The following is a 16,501-nucleotide window of genomic DNA, read 5'->3' as shown; positions in this document are numbered from 1 at the left end:
AGTGTTGCTGAAACTTTGCACCCACCAAGCCCACATGCATGAGAGTCACCTCTGTCCATCAGTGGATAATTCACCTTGAAAAGTAGCAAGGTATCGTTTGAATTATCTTTTGCCTAAGCGGAAGGACTGAGAGTCCAACGTCTGTCACCATTATGACCACATTAAACCTGGAAAGTTTAGAATTTATCGTAACCTTCAAATGTTCTCCATGTGCACGTCATGAACACTAAGGTGGATCCTGCTTTGTGGAGACAGAGCGATTAAGGAGTTATGATTTCAGGTCCTCTTTTCTCCTCTCTGGAGAGCCCTGGCTCCTCAGATATCTCCATCAGGAAATCATGTGCCTGAGATAAAATCAACAAAATAAAAGCAAAGGGCAAAAAAATGAGAGTACAAATGCACAAAATTTTCACAAGTTCTTTGCTTCGTTCTCTTTAATTAAGCCAAGAAAGATACACAAAGTTAATGGTATGAGTTAAGTTCTCATTCTATGGTTAACCACATCGGCGTGCACATCTACTTAACTGATGGTTTTACTCAGCGCCAAGAAAGATAGATCATCAAGTGGAATTATTTCTTCTTTAAACAGATCTTCCAGTGTGGCATCTGAATTGCCTCACGTGTGGTCTGGAGTGCTTGATGCTGATCAGGGTTGGGTTAACCAGCAGGCATTTGCCTGACAAACCTGCTTAGAGTGAGGTAGAAAGGTGGGCATTGTATTTTGTCCCCATTGGGCAACCAGTCTATGGGAATGAAAATGCACTTCTGAGGAAGCCATTCCTATCATTAGATTATGAATCTTCTTGTCTTCCAGGATTGGCCAGCACAATCATGCATTTATTCATTCAATTACATTTCTGCAGAACCAGGTGCTTTGGGCATGATTGTTAGCACTAGGGAGACGGAATGAATGAGCCAAGGTTCTTGGAATCTAATGGGAAAGACTGACATTAGAACAGACACAGTACAACACAACATGAACAGGGAAATAATAAAGGTACAAACAAAATGCTGTAGTAGCTCAGAGGAAGGAGTGAGTAATTTTGACTGGGAGGGAAGGTGACATTTGTGTGGGTCTTAAAGGAAATGAGTTTGCCAAATGGAGAGCGAGGAGGTAATATTCCACATAAAGGATAAACAGTACGGGAAAGGCTCAAGAGGCCATTCCTTATCATAAAGGTGGGTGCAGGAGATGGGCGCTTGAGAGTGAGGTCTAAATGATGGTTTGAGATGCAGATTTCATGGATCTCACATGTTATGACAACAAGTTTAGATGGGCTTTATCCAGAGGGACAGGGAATCCAAGTGGTAGATGACCGAAGTAATGTCATTTGGTTTTTAGGAGGGTAATTGCAGGGATACCAAAAACAGTACAGTGTAATAGTTGAGGCAACACGGATGGAAGCTGGAGGCATCATACGGAGCCTGTGGCCACCAAGAGAGAAGCCAGCCCGGGCGTCTGGCCCTCTGAAGGTTCTTTCCTAGAATAGTTGGGTTAACTCAAGCAGTATTTTCTTTGTGACAAAATACACAGAAAAATTACTGATGGAAATTCACACATGACTATAAACCAGATGATTCTAAAACTACTGGATCTTGGGTCAGAAAAAAAAATCCTAAAAAAATTATGTAGGTCAGTAAATTCCAATTCCATGAGTCTTTGGGCATCCATATCCCCAGGCTTCTCACAGGCTTAACAAATCGGAATCTCCAGGCCTAAGGCCCGGGAGCCTGGATTTTTAACCAACTTCTCCAGTTAATTAAGACGGATGAGTCAAGTTTGGCAAAGGGCATCTCTAGGCCAACCCATCATATTTCTTGATGAGCAAGGATGAAGTCTTCTTTGAAAGAACATCCCAAACGCCAAAACAGCATGGTGTTTGGCACACGGTAAGGATTCAACCTTTGTCAAATCCCCAGTTACAAGCCCGTGACTAGAACGGATGTCTGCCGTGCATTCCTTCGGGACTCAGAGATTATTAGACTTGAGTTTTAAATTCCACTGCTGTCAGCACTATTGGACTTGTTCCTTACCTATTTGAGTCAAAGAAAAATTTTAGACTACTTTCCAAAGAATGTTAATCTCTCTTACATGTTCTAAAGTAGCAAAACAAGGTCTTATTGTTTTACGCCGGGTAGAACGTTTGGTTCAGAAGCTACTTACCAAGATGTGGACACCTTATGCTCTCGTGCCTGCTTCTCTCTTCTCCGATTTGATTAATTATATGTATATATACCACATTATATATTATGTGATCTTCCCAGGAAAAGCTTCTGCACTTCAGGACTTGGAGGTCTGGGACATGCTTAACATCTTGTTAACTATAATTTCCTACAGCAATAAATTTATAGATTTATACTGGGGGGAAACACCTAAATTTCAACGGTTGAGTAGAAAGCCAAACTTATACTATACATACATTCAATTACGGTGATAAATGAAAAATAACCCCAGCATTGTGTATTTTGACCAGTGACCTTGAGCACTATATTTGTTCAGAATATCTCCCATGGAAGCAGTTAGAAGCCCCTTTGCTTAATTTCACTGGAAATTACTTTCTGGAAGCAATAGTTCCACATTAAACTGATAATCCACTAGCATCATTCTGATTCAGGCATCTGTCATTATACCAGCAAGGTACAATCATTCTATAAGTACAAACTAAGCATCATATAAACCTAACAATAATTTGCGTGTTAATCTTCTACGATAAAATACTCTCAGGACTCTGCCAAGAGTCATGTGTGAGATGAATTGTGTGAAGCAAGTGTTTAAAATTCATCCGGATAAAAATCTCTGTACATTGGCAAAGACCTACTAACCGTAGCTCACTAAGCCCAGTGTCACAGTCTGGACGCAGGACTTTGTTGCAAGCTGCAGGCATTGGCCACCCCGGAAGGGTGCATGGAGGTGAAGGGGGCTGCGTGGAGAAGCACTCTTCGAGTGCCAAATCCTGTGCTTTCAATGAACAACGATAACAACAACAACATCCACAACCATAACAGCAAAACCACAAGTTCGACAAGCCCCAGTTGACACCACTTTCTGATTCCCCAGAACTCAGACGAAAGTGTCCTCGTTTCTGTTCCCCTCCCTTCTCCGACCCCTATGACACCAGCCGACTGTGAGATACACCACTAGCTATGAGCTCATTCTGCCACCGTGTGAAGTGCTTATTTCCTTTGCTGTCCTTTTCATGCTCTGTTACACGCATACTACTGAGATTTTATTTTGCTGTATCTTGTTGGTGAATCGGCTCAAGGGGTCAAATGCCTTTTTTTGGGATTCCAGAGAAATGGCAAAGATATTTGTAGAAGGGGAAAAGTAACATAGTGGAATAATCATCATTTTGGAGAGAGAAGGATCTGCAGTCAGCATCTATTAAGCCTCTACTGTGTGCCACACAGGGGGACATTTTATATAATTATCTCAACCCTCTCAGAAGAACAGCTCGGTGACTAGAAAATGTTTTCTCCCATTTTATACTAGACATAAAGATTAAAAGACACTGAAGGGGCTCCTGGGTGGCTCAGTTGGTTAAGCATCTGACTTCAGCTCAGGTCATGATCTTGCGGCTCAAGAGTTCAAGCCCCACATTGGGGTCTGTGCTGACAGCCCAGAGCCTGGAGCCTGCTTCGGATTCTGTGTCTCCCTCTGTCTCTGCCGCTCTCCTGCTCACACTTTGTCTCTCTCTCTCTCTCTCTCAAAAACAAATAAACATTAAAAAAAAATAATAAAGATGTTGAAAAATCTGTCCATGGTTTTCATTAATACTGTGTGTTCCTGGCACATTTCTTAGGGTTGACTAATCTTCGGTCATGTAGAAGTATAATGCAATTAGGTTTTGTGTCTCCCTCTCTCCTCCCCAGCCTAGGCAACCTCAAGGACAGGGATCCTCCTGCATCATTGCTTGCCTCTCCAGTCCTACTCTATGGCTGGCATACAGTAAGTGGTAAAAGTCACCTCTGGGATGAATGGAAAAGCTTTATCATCTGGTGCATACCTTCTGTCTCTAAAAGAATCATATCTCCTTCATGAGTACCAAGCCATTCACACAAAAATATATCCCCTCATTGCATTTTGTGCTTCTCTTTATTTAGAGTTTCCTTAGGACCCATTTGGAAAAGAAAATGTCCAATTAAAAATAACTTGGGCTATCTCATTATTCCATTCTGTTGGGGACATATGGGCTAGATTAGCACCACCAAGCTTAAGAATGTAATAGTACACCCTCCCCATGGTATCTAAGACTTAGACTTGTTTGTGCATTTCTAACTTCCCACACATATACCTCCAGATTCTTCTTGTTTTATTAGCAGAACTCTTCAGAGTAGTTGCAAACATTTTCCTTCTTCAAATGTTATTATTGTGTCACTCAGCACTGCCAGAACAGAAAGCACTCAGATTAATTTTGCCAAACTACAAAGGTAATTTGTCATGTAAAAATATAGTTATATGGCCAGGTACTTTACAACGTACTGCTAAAATACTCATCAGTTAAAAAAAAAGAAAGAAAGAAAGAAAAAGAAAAAGGAAGGCAGTGTCAGAACTTTGGCAAACTGTAAGTCAGAAACTGAAAAGAACATTATTAAATACAGATTGTCATAAGTCCAAACGACTGATAAAAACATTCTTCTGATCAAGAATCACAACCTAACCATACATTTTATAAATACACTTCCCATATGCATGTGTTTTCTGCAAGCTTCAATTAAGCAACCATAAAATGATTACAAATTCACCTTTACAAGGTCCTACATGTATACAAATCAGGAAAGTAAAATAAACACGCTAACTCTTGAAACATTTAAAATTAAAATGTCTCAGATGTGACAGTTATAAAAACACAACCGAAAAACACTATGGAAAAATAAGTTGCAAAAAACTGTCCCACAAGGGTTTTGTGATACTAACAATGTCAAAATAAGGCCAACCTTTGGAGAGTTATTTGGTATCTTAATAAATCAAGTCTTTCCACTCATTGGTAATGAGCTCACTAGGTTTGCTCTACCAAAAAGGCAGGCTTTTCACCAGCCTGCCTCATGTTGCAAAACCAAAGTTTTAAACACCATTATATATATATATACACACACACACATATATATATATATATATACGTGTGTATATATATATATATATATACACGTATATATATATATATATATATATATATACGTGTATATATACACGTATATATATATATATATATATACGTGTATATATACACGTATATATATATATATATATATATATATATAAATTTTTAAATGTTTACTCATTTTTGAGAGACAGAGAAACACAGAGCGTGAGCAGGGGAGGGGCAGAGAGAGAGAGACAGACAGACAGAATCTGAAGCAGGCTCCAGGCTCTGAGCTGTCAGCACAGAGCCTGACACGGGGCTCGAACTCAAGAACCACAAGACCATGACCTGAGCCCAAGGTCAGGTGCTTAACCAACTAAGCCGCCCAGGTGCCCCAACACCATCATATATTCTACTAATGACTTGTGTTTTGCAAAAGGTAACTTGGATGACTGAAGTATAAATGCACCCAAGAAGAGAAACAGCCTTACTGCGGGGAATGTTAATGGTTTCTTCCCAAAAGATCCTCAGTGGAATCCATTTGTGATAAATTTAGTTTCTAACATTAAGCCAACCTCAAGGATGGGAAGCTTGGCCCTTACACAGATCTCACCATAATTACCCTTGATTCGTGAAAAGAATACTTGCATCAAAACAGAGAAGACTCACAAAAGAAGAAAATGCACCATTAAATGAAAGGAAAAAATGATGTGGACACTTCACTGACACTTTACTGCTTGGGTGATAGATATCTCATGGCATTCGCAGAAACCAAAGCTCCTGGAAGGCAGGACACTGTCTTAATATAAGGCCTAGAACTATCCTGGCATATGACAGTCTTGCATAGGTAAATGTTATCAATTTGAATAATGCGCCTTTATGGAACTATAACACTGTATGATTATCATGGTATTTTCCCACACATTAATCTCATCTGACCCTGCACCAACCCTGTGGAACTCTGCAGAAAGGAAATTAAGTCTCCAGCAGATTAAGTAATTTGTCCAAAGTCATAATGTAGAAAGGAGTGTGCTGACATGAGAATACAGGTTTTCTTTATATAGACATATATTTTCTTTCCTCCACAACAATCTCCCTACCGCTCACTCCCCACCACAGTTAAGGTCCCAAATCACAAGGCCTACATCATAAAATTAAAGCCATCCACAACAGGAAAACTTGTATTTAACATAATGGTGGGGAGACAAGAAATGCTATTTTTTTACATCTAAATATTTATGTGATTGAAATAATTGTTACCATTTTTATAAAAAAATCCAACTCTAATCTTTTCGGTTAGGTTGGTAAAGGAAGAAACTTATAAACTGTATCTGGAGAATTCAACATCTATGGGATAAAATGTAACGTTCATCATTTTGTGCAAAGCCAAAGGATCTCAAGGGGAACTCTATGCAGACTTACGTAGCCTTCTACTTGTTTCTGGTTCCCATCATCCAGTGAGACAATTGACTAATAGGGCTTTCTCAGACCAACTCACAGAGGCAGTTGTGAGCAACAAAATCCCGCATGTGATAATTGGAAAAGGTACAAGAAGAGGGGGAAAGGCTAGGTATGAATCAATTTCATCCCTCGGAGCCTAGACAGAATTTTCTGGAACCTCTATGTCAAATGCTTCTCCAACCTACTTCCGTAACGTTCACCTCCCTCTATCTATGAGGAGTATTAGAATTCCCTGCATTATTTCCTTCTTCAAAATACTTGAGTCCAAGTTCTGGAGCAAAGTGGGAAAGGAAACTATCACAGAGGCTATTTTGACACTGGATTTTCATGAAAGTGACGCCCCTAGGCAGCTGGGGATAAGAGTGACACCAGCACATGGACCTATTTCGGGACTGATATGAGTCTAATGTTTTCCATTCAGCTCATGACCTCTGTTGACTTCAGTGGGCACTATATTTGTGAACAGACTTTAGGAGCCACTGTTCTTGTACTCTTTGTTGAAGGGGGTTTCGATATTCCAAGGACCTAATAGGTTCTATGAACTTTGAGACCTGATACTTTTTGGTGGGTTTAAATCCAAAAGCCCTCAGGTTCTTAAAAGGTTCAGATAGAAGATTCTTTTATCTGTGTCTTGAAAGCTCTAATAAAGAGAACTGAAATATAACACATGACCTGTGAACTGAAGGGGACAGAGGAACTTTTGCCAAGTTTCCTGCACATTCCCTTAAAAGCAACCAGGGAAGAAAGTGAGAAAAACTGCTCAGCTCTAATGAGCACCTAACGGGTAGGAGGACCAGAGATTTACTTTGTGAATGCTTAAAAAAAAAAAAAAAAATGACTGAGGTCTTTAACCACTAAACTGCCGGAAAACGTGTGGCCTTATTAAGCATCAGCAGAATAACTGACCAGTGTTTGAGAATCGTGAATGTGGCCTTTTGACTTCCCAAAGTATACAAGGATATTTTCTTTGACTTTCCCTTATTACAGATCCATAAAAACGACACTGCTTTGTTCAGGAGACTCGAGACACATGGTGCTGCATGCTTCTGCAGAAACACATCCCACATTAAATTAAGTTAGAGGTGGTATTTGAAAAATAAATAAATAACGGAGTTCCAATTCACTGCAAATGGTACAGGAGGCCAGTAAGTGGGAAGCCCACAAGAGAAGGACTTCTTTTAGAAAGATGTTTTACAGGACTTTTTCTGCATCATTAACTCTTCTGGAATCCTGAATATACCATGATGAATTTCCCTAAAAAAAAGTAGCTACTGTTTAATTTTGAATCACTTCAAAGAGCCTCAGTAGAAGGAATCAAAGAAAACCAAAAAAGACCAGTAGATGTGAAATTCGCCAAGAAAGAAAGAAAAAAAAAAAACCCATGAAGGTTCTAACAGATTTTGACCATGTACTGAAAATACCACTGATTATTTTGCTAATACAGTGTTTTACTGTTCCATGCTACTGAAATAAGTCTCTGTATTCATCGGAACACAGGATATTTTTATTACAATATTTGTGTCGTAGCTCTTTAAAAAGAACCATATTTAAAACCTTGAAAAGAATCTCTGTCTTAAAAGGGTTCTTGATGTGTAGGTGAGTGTGTGTATGTGTTTTACTATAAACAGATACTTAATTGGAGTTCACGTTGCTGAAAAGAGTAAAAAGATACCGGAGTCATATTCCTATCCCCAACATGTAGAAAAAAAAATACGTAACTTTTAAAAAGCAAAGCATTTGGAAGGTGGGGAAAAGAAAGAAAGTTGGCTAGGGTATTATAATGGTTGTATAATAATAATAATAATGTCTTTAAAAATGTCTTTTGCGTAAAACCTGCCCAAGGGAAAAGAAAGAAAACCTCCTAAAAATTCCATATCCCTGAATACCACTCCATCAAAAACCATCTGGAAAATGTCAGATAATGGTATCCACCCACCTAAGAAATTCAGTAAACTTTGTCTTCAATTACCATTTAGAATAATCAACTCAAATTGAAATTTCAATTTCAAAACCCTCAGAAGACAAAGCTGGGATTAGGAATCAGATTTTAAAAGTCTCCTTAAAAGACCATCTGTTTATAGACACCCTTCTCACATCCCACCTCGCCTGTCCTTGATCTGTCCCATAAGTTCACAGCAGAAGCACAGCTGAATTTAAAGACATACACACACTGCTACCACGAAGTCTAGTTATCACATATATGTTCTGAGCCTGTCTCAAGCTTCCCTTGTTATGTAAGCACTTAGGGGCAATAAAATTTCACTTACATCCAGCAGCATTGTGAGTCTCAAAACATTAGTCTACCTGACTGTACAATCTTTTTACTGGCAGTGGATAGCACTGGTATTTTATTTATATTGATCAGACTGTCGATGCTATATGGAATAACCATTTAGTAGCCTATTAGCCTGTAACATTTTATTACTGTTGTTAAATATCATTACCCATACTGAATTCCGTATTAGAAAAATGAGGCTCGGAAATCTAAATATTCCGAAAGAACTACAGAGCCTTTGGGTTTTTTCCCCCTACATAATCTGCAGACTGATGAGAAGAAAGAAAAACAATGAGTATTCACTTCTCACAGATAGAGGTCACTAATGGACTGAATTTGAATCACCATGGCAGAAACCACAAAGTTATTAAAGTAACCTAGTGAAAAATGAACTTGAATTGAAATTAAAGTAAAAATACCAAAAGATGATTATCCAGAAAGGTCTGACCTGAATAGAAATAAAACTGCATCACCTTGACCTTTTTTGAATCTTCTAAATAGTGAGCAAAACCGAGACCCCTCCCCCCCCACACACCCTTTGCTATTTTTTAACTTCAGACACTGCTCATTGCAGAAGCGGGAATTCTTCCTTGTAGGCTACAAGACCAAAGAGTCAAACTAGATCAGATGTTCACACTGATTCTCTACAGAATAAAGCTTCTGGACGTACATACTTGAGCCTTTCTTAAAACCACAGCTTCAAACTGGGAAGATATAAGGTTGCTTCAGGGAGATATGTCTAAATCCTAAATCAAACTCTCCAGCAGGCCAGAATATAAATGTAACAGGCATCAGAGGAGGTTCAAATTAGATCCAGCCGGTCAAAGTCAAACTCGGATAAGATCACATCATCTGAAACCTAGCATGGGGGGGAGAAAAACCATGACTGCCTAGGGAACCTCAAGGCAGCCCAGCATGGTGTCATTTGGGAATCTACTTTCTTCTGTTAAAGAAGAAATCCCCCCCCCCCTGGGAATTTCTAAAACTGCAATGAAACTACTGAAGTGTTCAGACATGGGCATTAAGACAAACAAACAAACAAACAAACAAACAAAAACCAGCATTCTTTCCATGCTAGGTTTGTATTTGTAATAGGTTCTGCTACACAGCTAGCCCAATTCTTTTTACGATTTCTTGTACCTACTGGCAGAGACATTGAATAATGCTTGAAATTTCGTCTTCCAACCTCCTCCACTCACATACTGGCAATTCAACATGACAGTATGGTGTTGCACTGCCATAGATGATCATTAAAAATTCTTAAATGGTTTAACCCTATCCTGTTTGGGGCTTTTGAGGAGGAGAGGAAGAAAAGTTATATTTGGAAGAACAATAGCATCATGGGGAACGGGCAACTTTTCATGGCATATGTATTCCCCAAAGATTTATTCTCTTCTAATATGGTGGCCTGTCGATCTTATGAATCTGCTGCATATTGCTTAGTGATAAAAAAGAAAAAAAGTCCAGTTCTCACACTTTAAATACTGACCTAAAATTTTACGTTCATACTGCAACAACTAAATACATCCCCGGACAAACGCCAACCTGCATTCTATTACCTCAAAATGGTTGGGGGATCCTTTCACTGGAGACTTAAGAAGGTCATATCACTTAAGTCCACAGGCAATATGGGTTCCTATATGGAAGCTAGCCTACATATTAGCTTTTGGCTAGGAGAAATTAGACATAATACATTTAGCAATCAGCCTGTGAGCAAGGGGACATGCCCCAAAGCTCCCTGAAATGCTGTGTGATTTAAGAGCCTCCCAGCTGAGTGGGAAGCAATAGCTCCCATTTAGATGGGGCTTTGCATAGCAAATGCAGCATGTGAAGAAACCTAATCAGCACCTTGCACTCCCGTGTGAGCATTTACACGGATTTGCGCCTTGCACTTGATTAGCTTACTGTAAGCTTTACAAGAGATTCCTTCCACTAAAATTAATCAAAAGGTCTTGGAGACTGATTTCCATTTACAAGAGGAGTCAAGATGAGCTTCCAGGTGAATAAATAATGATCCCAATAGTGATGGTGGCAGCAGTAAAGGAGGAGCTGCTTTGAAACTCAAAACTCAACAGGGGGGAAAGGGGAGGTTGGAGAGTTGGGGCTGGAATCTTTCTGTAGCTCTCTGAGGGAAAAGCAGGAGCTCTTTTCTTAGTTAGCTTAAGTAAGGCTGATGTTCTGGGAAACGTGACCATATTCTCTCCGCTGCACACCCCCCACCCCCTCCCCAAGTGCACACACTCTAACACTCACCCCCCACACACACCATGGCGCATCAGGCCACCACGGAAAAACCGGCCTCTCCGCAACACCACTACCCCCCCCAACACACACACACACACACACACACGCGCGCGCGCGCACACACACACACACACACACACACTACAAACACTGCAAACTCACGTCGTCAATGGTTAATGCTTTTCTTATCAGCCTGCAATAAAAATGTGACTTCTAAAGTTTTTATTTTATGACGCCAGAAGGTGAATGGAAGGAGGGAGGAAGGGAAAGATCCGAGGATGTCAAAGGGGGGAAAGGTAGAATTTTTCCCTTTCCTTGAATTTCTCTCCTCCTCCCTCCCGCGCGCTCTCTCTCTCTCTCTTTCTCTCTCTCTCTCTCTCTCTCTCTCTCTCTCTCTCTCTCTCACACACACACACACACACACACACACGCCCAGATTTGCTTTCCTGCACCAGCTAAACGGAGTGGGCGAATGGGAGTGGGCTCCTATCATTTTTAAAAGACGCTAAATAAGGCTGAGAGAGCGAGAGGGTGAAGGTGAGGGTGGGAATTAGCAATCCATGCATCATTCCCCCGGATTGAAGAATACTAAAAGCCCCCCAATCCACATTCTCAATTTCCAACGAGCTACGAAAAGAGGCCCCAGCTGGAGCCGAGGGTTCTCCTCCATCCCCAGGGGGAGCTTCGCCTCCCCGCACAGCTGCCCACCGGGGGCAGAGAAGCGCCGCGGGTCCCTCTAACCTGACTGTAGATCTCGCCGCGCTTAGTGCCCATCCCCGGGATCTCCAACTTCGCTTCCCTCTTACTTTCAGTCAGATCTGTCTGGCCAGCGTCAGCAAAGGCGCAGAAGCCCAGCGGCCGGGCACGAAAGCAGAGGGTTGGGGGTGCGCATTACCTGCGAAGGTTCTCGAGGTCTCCTTCCAGCCCCGGTGGTAATCTCGCTCAGCGCCGCGTCCTCCCCCAGATCCAAACTTTTGCTCGGTCCTCCGGGTGGCGGAGGCGGCGACGGTGGCGGCTGCCGAAGCCCAGCCCTGTCGCCCGCAGCGTCGGGGCTCGGGGGTGCGGAGGCCGGAGCCTCAGAGCGGCGCGCGCCTCCCCGCAGCCGGCCGGAGCCCGGGCGCCCCGCTCGCCTCGCTCGCCTCGCTCGCTCTCGCCTTTCTCCCCTACGGAGCCGCGGCATCGTCTTCCCCCTTCCTCCGCCACCTCCGCCTCCAGGGTTCGGGCATGCCACTTTCTCTCGGCTCCCGCCGCCGCCGCGGCCCCCGCCTCCGGTCCTCCTCCGCCTCCCCCTCTCCGCCTCGACCGCGCCACGAGTCCCGAAAGAAGAGGGCGAGCGGGGAAGGCAGTGGAAAGAGGCCCCGCAGCGCCGGAGCTCCGCGGAAGCGGAGGACCTCGGGGGGCGGCCCGAGAGGCGGGCGTGCGCGCCCCGGACGCCCCGGAGCCGACCGCTCAGAGCCCCGGACCCGGGCGCAGCGCAGGGCTGCGCGGGGGCGGGCGCGGGGCTCGCTCCAAGTGCGGCGCCGGCCCCGGTGTGGGTCCCGAGGCTGCTCCGACCTCACTGCTGCCACGCTCGGACGCGGCCGGGCTAATGTAGACGCCGCGGCCCCCACCCCCACCCCTCCTGACACCCCCGGGAGATGTTTACAGTAATGAATTCGCGGGATCGCCTCCGCCGCTCCCGCGCTCCTCCTCTCCCTCCGTCCCCCGCGCTCTGGCGCGCTCCCCTCCTCGAGTCCTCTTTCTCTGCCCCCCTCTTTTACTCCCTCCCTTTCGGAGTCCCTCCCACATTTCTGGTTTAAAGAATGCTTGGGAGGCGCGGCTGCAACCCTAAGCTTTCCAAGAGGCAAAGTCGCACTCGGCTTTTAACCCTCTCCTCCCTGAAGAGAGTTGCAGGGCGTCTGGGCCAACACCATGGATGCCACCCGGACCGAGCACGCCTTCTCCTCTCTCCCTAGCCTGCACCCCCTCCCACCCCCCCAACTCTCAGGGATAATGCCACCGTCTGAGCGCTGAAAGTCGATTCCCCCCCCCACCCCGCCCGCCTGCGACGTACTTGCAAGGCAGAGGATCTATTACTTAGACTCGGAGAAATGATCGAAACGTGAGATTAGAGGGTAAAAATATAACAAGTCTCACAACCAAGATGGCGTTATTTCAAATGAAGGCAACCCTGGTGATTTGCGCCCCCACCCCCATCCCATCCCCCGTTAATTCCCAGATCCCGGACCTTATCAAATAACTTTAATTGGAAAAATAATCCGAAGTTTAACATGATTATTTTGAACACCTATTTTCTCCCTTCACTCTGGCTGCTGGGAAAAAGGGGTGTTCACTTTCCCCGTAGATTACCACGGACAACTGAATTCAGCCTCAAAGGTTCAGAAAAAAGACTTGACAGCAAAAAGAGCCTGATTTGTATACAGGCGACGTTTCCACTTAGCAATCTCTCTGCAAAGGTTAAAGAGTAATGTAAGAAAACCAGGTGCACGTCTCTTTCTTGGAAAACATATTTTAAAAGGTTCTGGTTTTCTGCTCTCGTTTCATCGTCGCTCCTCCTGGCTCCAGTAAGTTGCTGTCATGTTTTAACAAGTCTGTAGAGAGGCTGAATGCGAACAGAAGAGGGAGAGCGAGCTCGCGCCAAGCGTGGGGTTGCGCGGAGAGGCGCCGTCGGTGGGGCCACGCGAGAAGCAAACAGCAAGCTTGAAACTAGCGCAGGGGGGATCCACGGGCTGTCGCGGACCGAGAGTGGGGCAGGGGCGGTGGCCGCGACGGGCTCGGGAGGATTTCCCCGTCCTCAGTTCAAAGCCTGAGTCACTTGGCACCACTTTCCCAATTGTTTCCATTTCCTTCTCATCCCTGTTGTGTCTACCGCCTTCACTTATCTGAGTGCCTTAGCCGTGTTAAGACGACTTAGAGAAACGCCCCATTTGCCGCCTAAGCACAAGCCACGCACGGATCCACCCAGACGCACGCCCGAGACGCACGCTGGCACACGCGCTCACACGCGCGCACACACACACGCACACACGACCTGGGTTTGTGCCCGCGGGTCGCTGCTCCTGTTGCGTTATGCAAAGTGGTCAGGAAAATACTTTGATTCACATCTACATAACCGCTCCTCTCCCCAGACTCAGTGTGTGACTAACAAATATCCACGGGAGGAGGGGGCACGGCTGGGGGAGTTAACTGGACTAGGACAGAGTGCCATCTTGCTGGGAGGTTCCAGGACCAAGGCGCCAGCGAGGACAGCCGTGGTGGCCTCCACCTCCACCAGCAGCTGCCGCTGGCTGGAGCCCCATGCGATCCAGGAGTTTCCCGGGCATCTAGTAAGAGTCCAGTCGGCCCCAATCACCCTGCTCCCCGATTCTTAATGTCCCCGGTTAATGCCCCGACCTCAACTGGCAACCTTGATCTTGGGCCTGATTAGAAATGAGAAGTGACCGCGCCGGCGCTGAAGGCACGGAGCCGAGCCCGACACTGGTCAGCGCGGCGGAGGGATCTTCCCAGGCTGCGCAGGACCCGCGCGGGGACACGGTGGCAGCTGGCGAGGCTCTGCTCCCGCCCTCCTCGCCGCCGCCTGGCCCCCGCACTTAGCGCCAGGGGGTGCGGGGTGGCGTGTTCCGCCGGCTCTCCGCGTCCCACGCTCGCGGCTCAGAGAACGCAACCCGGGTTCAGCCTGGTGTGCTCCCTGAGCCTTCACCGCCCCCACTGGCGCGCCAGGAAGACGCGCTGGCCGAGCTCAGAGCTGGGCCACCGAAGAGCAGCAGAGCTGGAGAAAGACTTGGTTTTGGAAGAAAGTAACCTTCTCCCCAAGTCGAAGGGAAATGCACCTCGAAGGGAAAGGCACCTCCTCCGCGTCCGTTTAGCCAGGAATCAGTCCCGGGTTTCGGGCAGGAGGCGGGCTACCGGCTTTGGATGCAGCCGCTCGATAACAGCGGTGACATTATCAGCAGATGGAGCGGGCGCGGGGGTGGCGGAGTAGGGGGTGTTACTCCTAGAAGTTAGCGTATTCATTCGGGGGAAGTGAGAAGCTGGATTCCAGCAAGCTTAATGGCTGGAGAACCCCCAACTGGGGATGGATCCTCCTAGCAAACTAGCAAATTTGCGTTTGACCCAGAGCTCAGTTACAAAACTCTTTAAAGGAGGTGAATTCTACCTGCAAATAGACCTCCCTAAAGTCGGGGGAGAGTTAAGCAGCCTGGGCTCTCTCTGGAGAAAAAAAAAAACAAAAAACCCCAAAACCCCAAAACATCCCATCCCGATGACCACCCCTGCGCTGGTTCAAAAAATACACGTATCCCCCCCCCCCCCCCCCCCCCCGCGCAGCCGCTTAGCAGCAGCCCTGGAAGTTGCTGGAAACTCCACCTGGCACCTCTGTCTCTTTACCTGGCCGCCGTGTCTCCTCGCAGAGGGCTCATCCGAATCCGACAGGGTCGGGGAGGTGGAAAGGGAAGAAGCTGGCGCGGCAGCAGCGGGGCTCCCGGGGCATGGTATTGTTTTAGGGGTCACCGCCAAGGTCCCTCCTGCCCATCGTTGAGAACGGCCAACCTGATCCCTGCTCGGGGTGGACACCGCGGCGGGCGCGGTGCGGCTGCCTCGCAGCTGCTTCGCACCCGGAACCGAGGGCTCCAGACGCACCCCGGGCGGAAGCAGCGCAGCGCCTTGGCGCGGGGATTGCGGCCGCCGCCGATACCTCCAGGCGCTGGTTCTTCTGCGGCGACAATGGAAGATGCCCAACTCACAAGTGACAGCGACAGGTTTCGTCCGTACAACTAACTACAAGGTACCCAGCCTGAGACCGGAGGCTGCGTCCCCCCTCCCCCTCCTCTCCCTCCTACTGGGGAGGGAACTAATTTAACCCTGTGTGCGCCCTGCACTCCCTGGAGAAGCTGGAATCGACAAGGAAACCGCAGGCGGCGGCTCGCGGGGCCAGAGCTTTGTTCACGTGCGTTTCCAGCGGGCACTCGCGTGGCAAGACGCCAGTGGCAGGCTTCCAGCGCCCGGCCCCGGCATGGGAAAGAGCCCTAGCGTTTCATCCGGACCAGACCCAGCCCTCGGAATCTATTTTTTGCCTCCAGTTACCAGATGTATTGAAGTTGCCAGCAAAGTTGGGTTTTATTCCTCTGTTTCTTCCTCCCTCCCTCCCGCGCCCCCGCCCCCCGCCGCATTATTTCCTTTCCTAGCGGCGCTTTGAAGATGTGGAACTCGCCGCTCATTCTAATTCTAGCTTATAACTGTTCTTGCGTGTGCGAGACGAATGGTGGAGGGTCCCCACCCACCCACGCGAAATCCAAATGAAAACGCAGGGAGAGCTGTCTCCCACCCACTCACCCAGTGTCAGCCACAGCAGACGACCACATATTCAAATAAGACCAAGACACGGGAGGATGGGGTAGGGGGCGAGTTTGAGGGAGTTTAAGATGTGAATGGGCTGATGGAA

The 16,501-nt window shown here is 46.3% G+C and overlaps 1 protein-coding gene across 2 annotated transcripts in view; it reads right to left on the bottom strand.

Moving 5' to 3' along the window:
- Positions 1 to 15,560, bottom strand: part of FLRT2 (fibronectin leucine rich transmembrane protein 2) — a 102,420-nt gene extending 86,860 nt beyond the window's left edge. Inside the window, exon 1 of one of the 2 annotated variants that reach the window (XM_058739924.1) lies at positions 15,448 to 15,560. The gene's annotated coding sequence lies outside the window, so the exon portion shown is untranslated. Of the gene's footprint in view, positions 1 to 11,956; positions 12,072 to 15,447 lie in introns of those variants that run through there. The other variant, XM_058739925.1, reaches the window with a different exon arrangement.
- Between the last annotated feature and the right edge of the window lie 941 nt (positions 15,561 to 16,501).

The sequence above is a fragment of the Neofelis nebulosa genome, chromosome 7 (assembly GCF_028018385.1).
Source record: "Neofelis nebulosa isolate mNeoNeb1 chromosome 7, mNeoNeb1.pri, whole genome shotgun sequence".
Lineage (NCBI taxonomy): Eukaryota > Metazoa > Chordata > Mammalia > Carnivora > Felidae > Neofelis > Neofelis nebulosa.
Note: the sequence above shows the minus strand (reverse complement) of the source record. Positions and strands in the feature narration are given on the sequence as shown.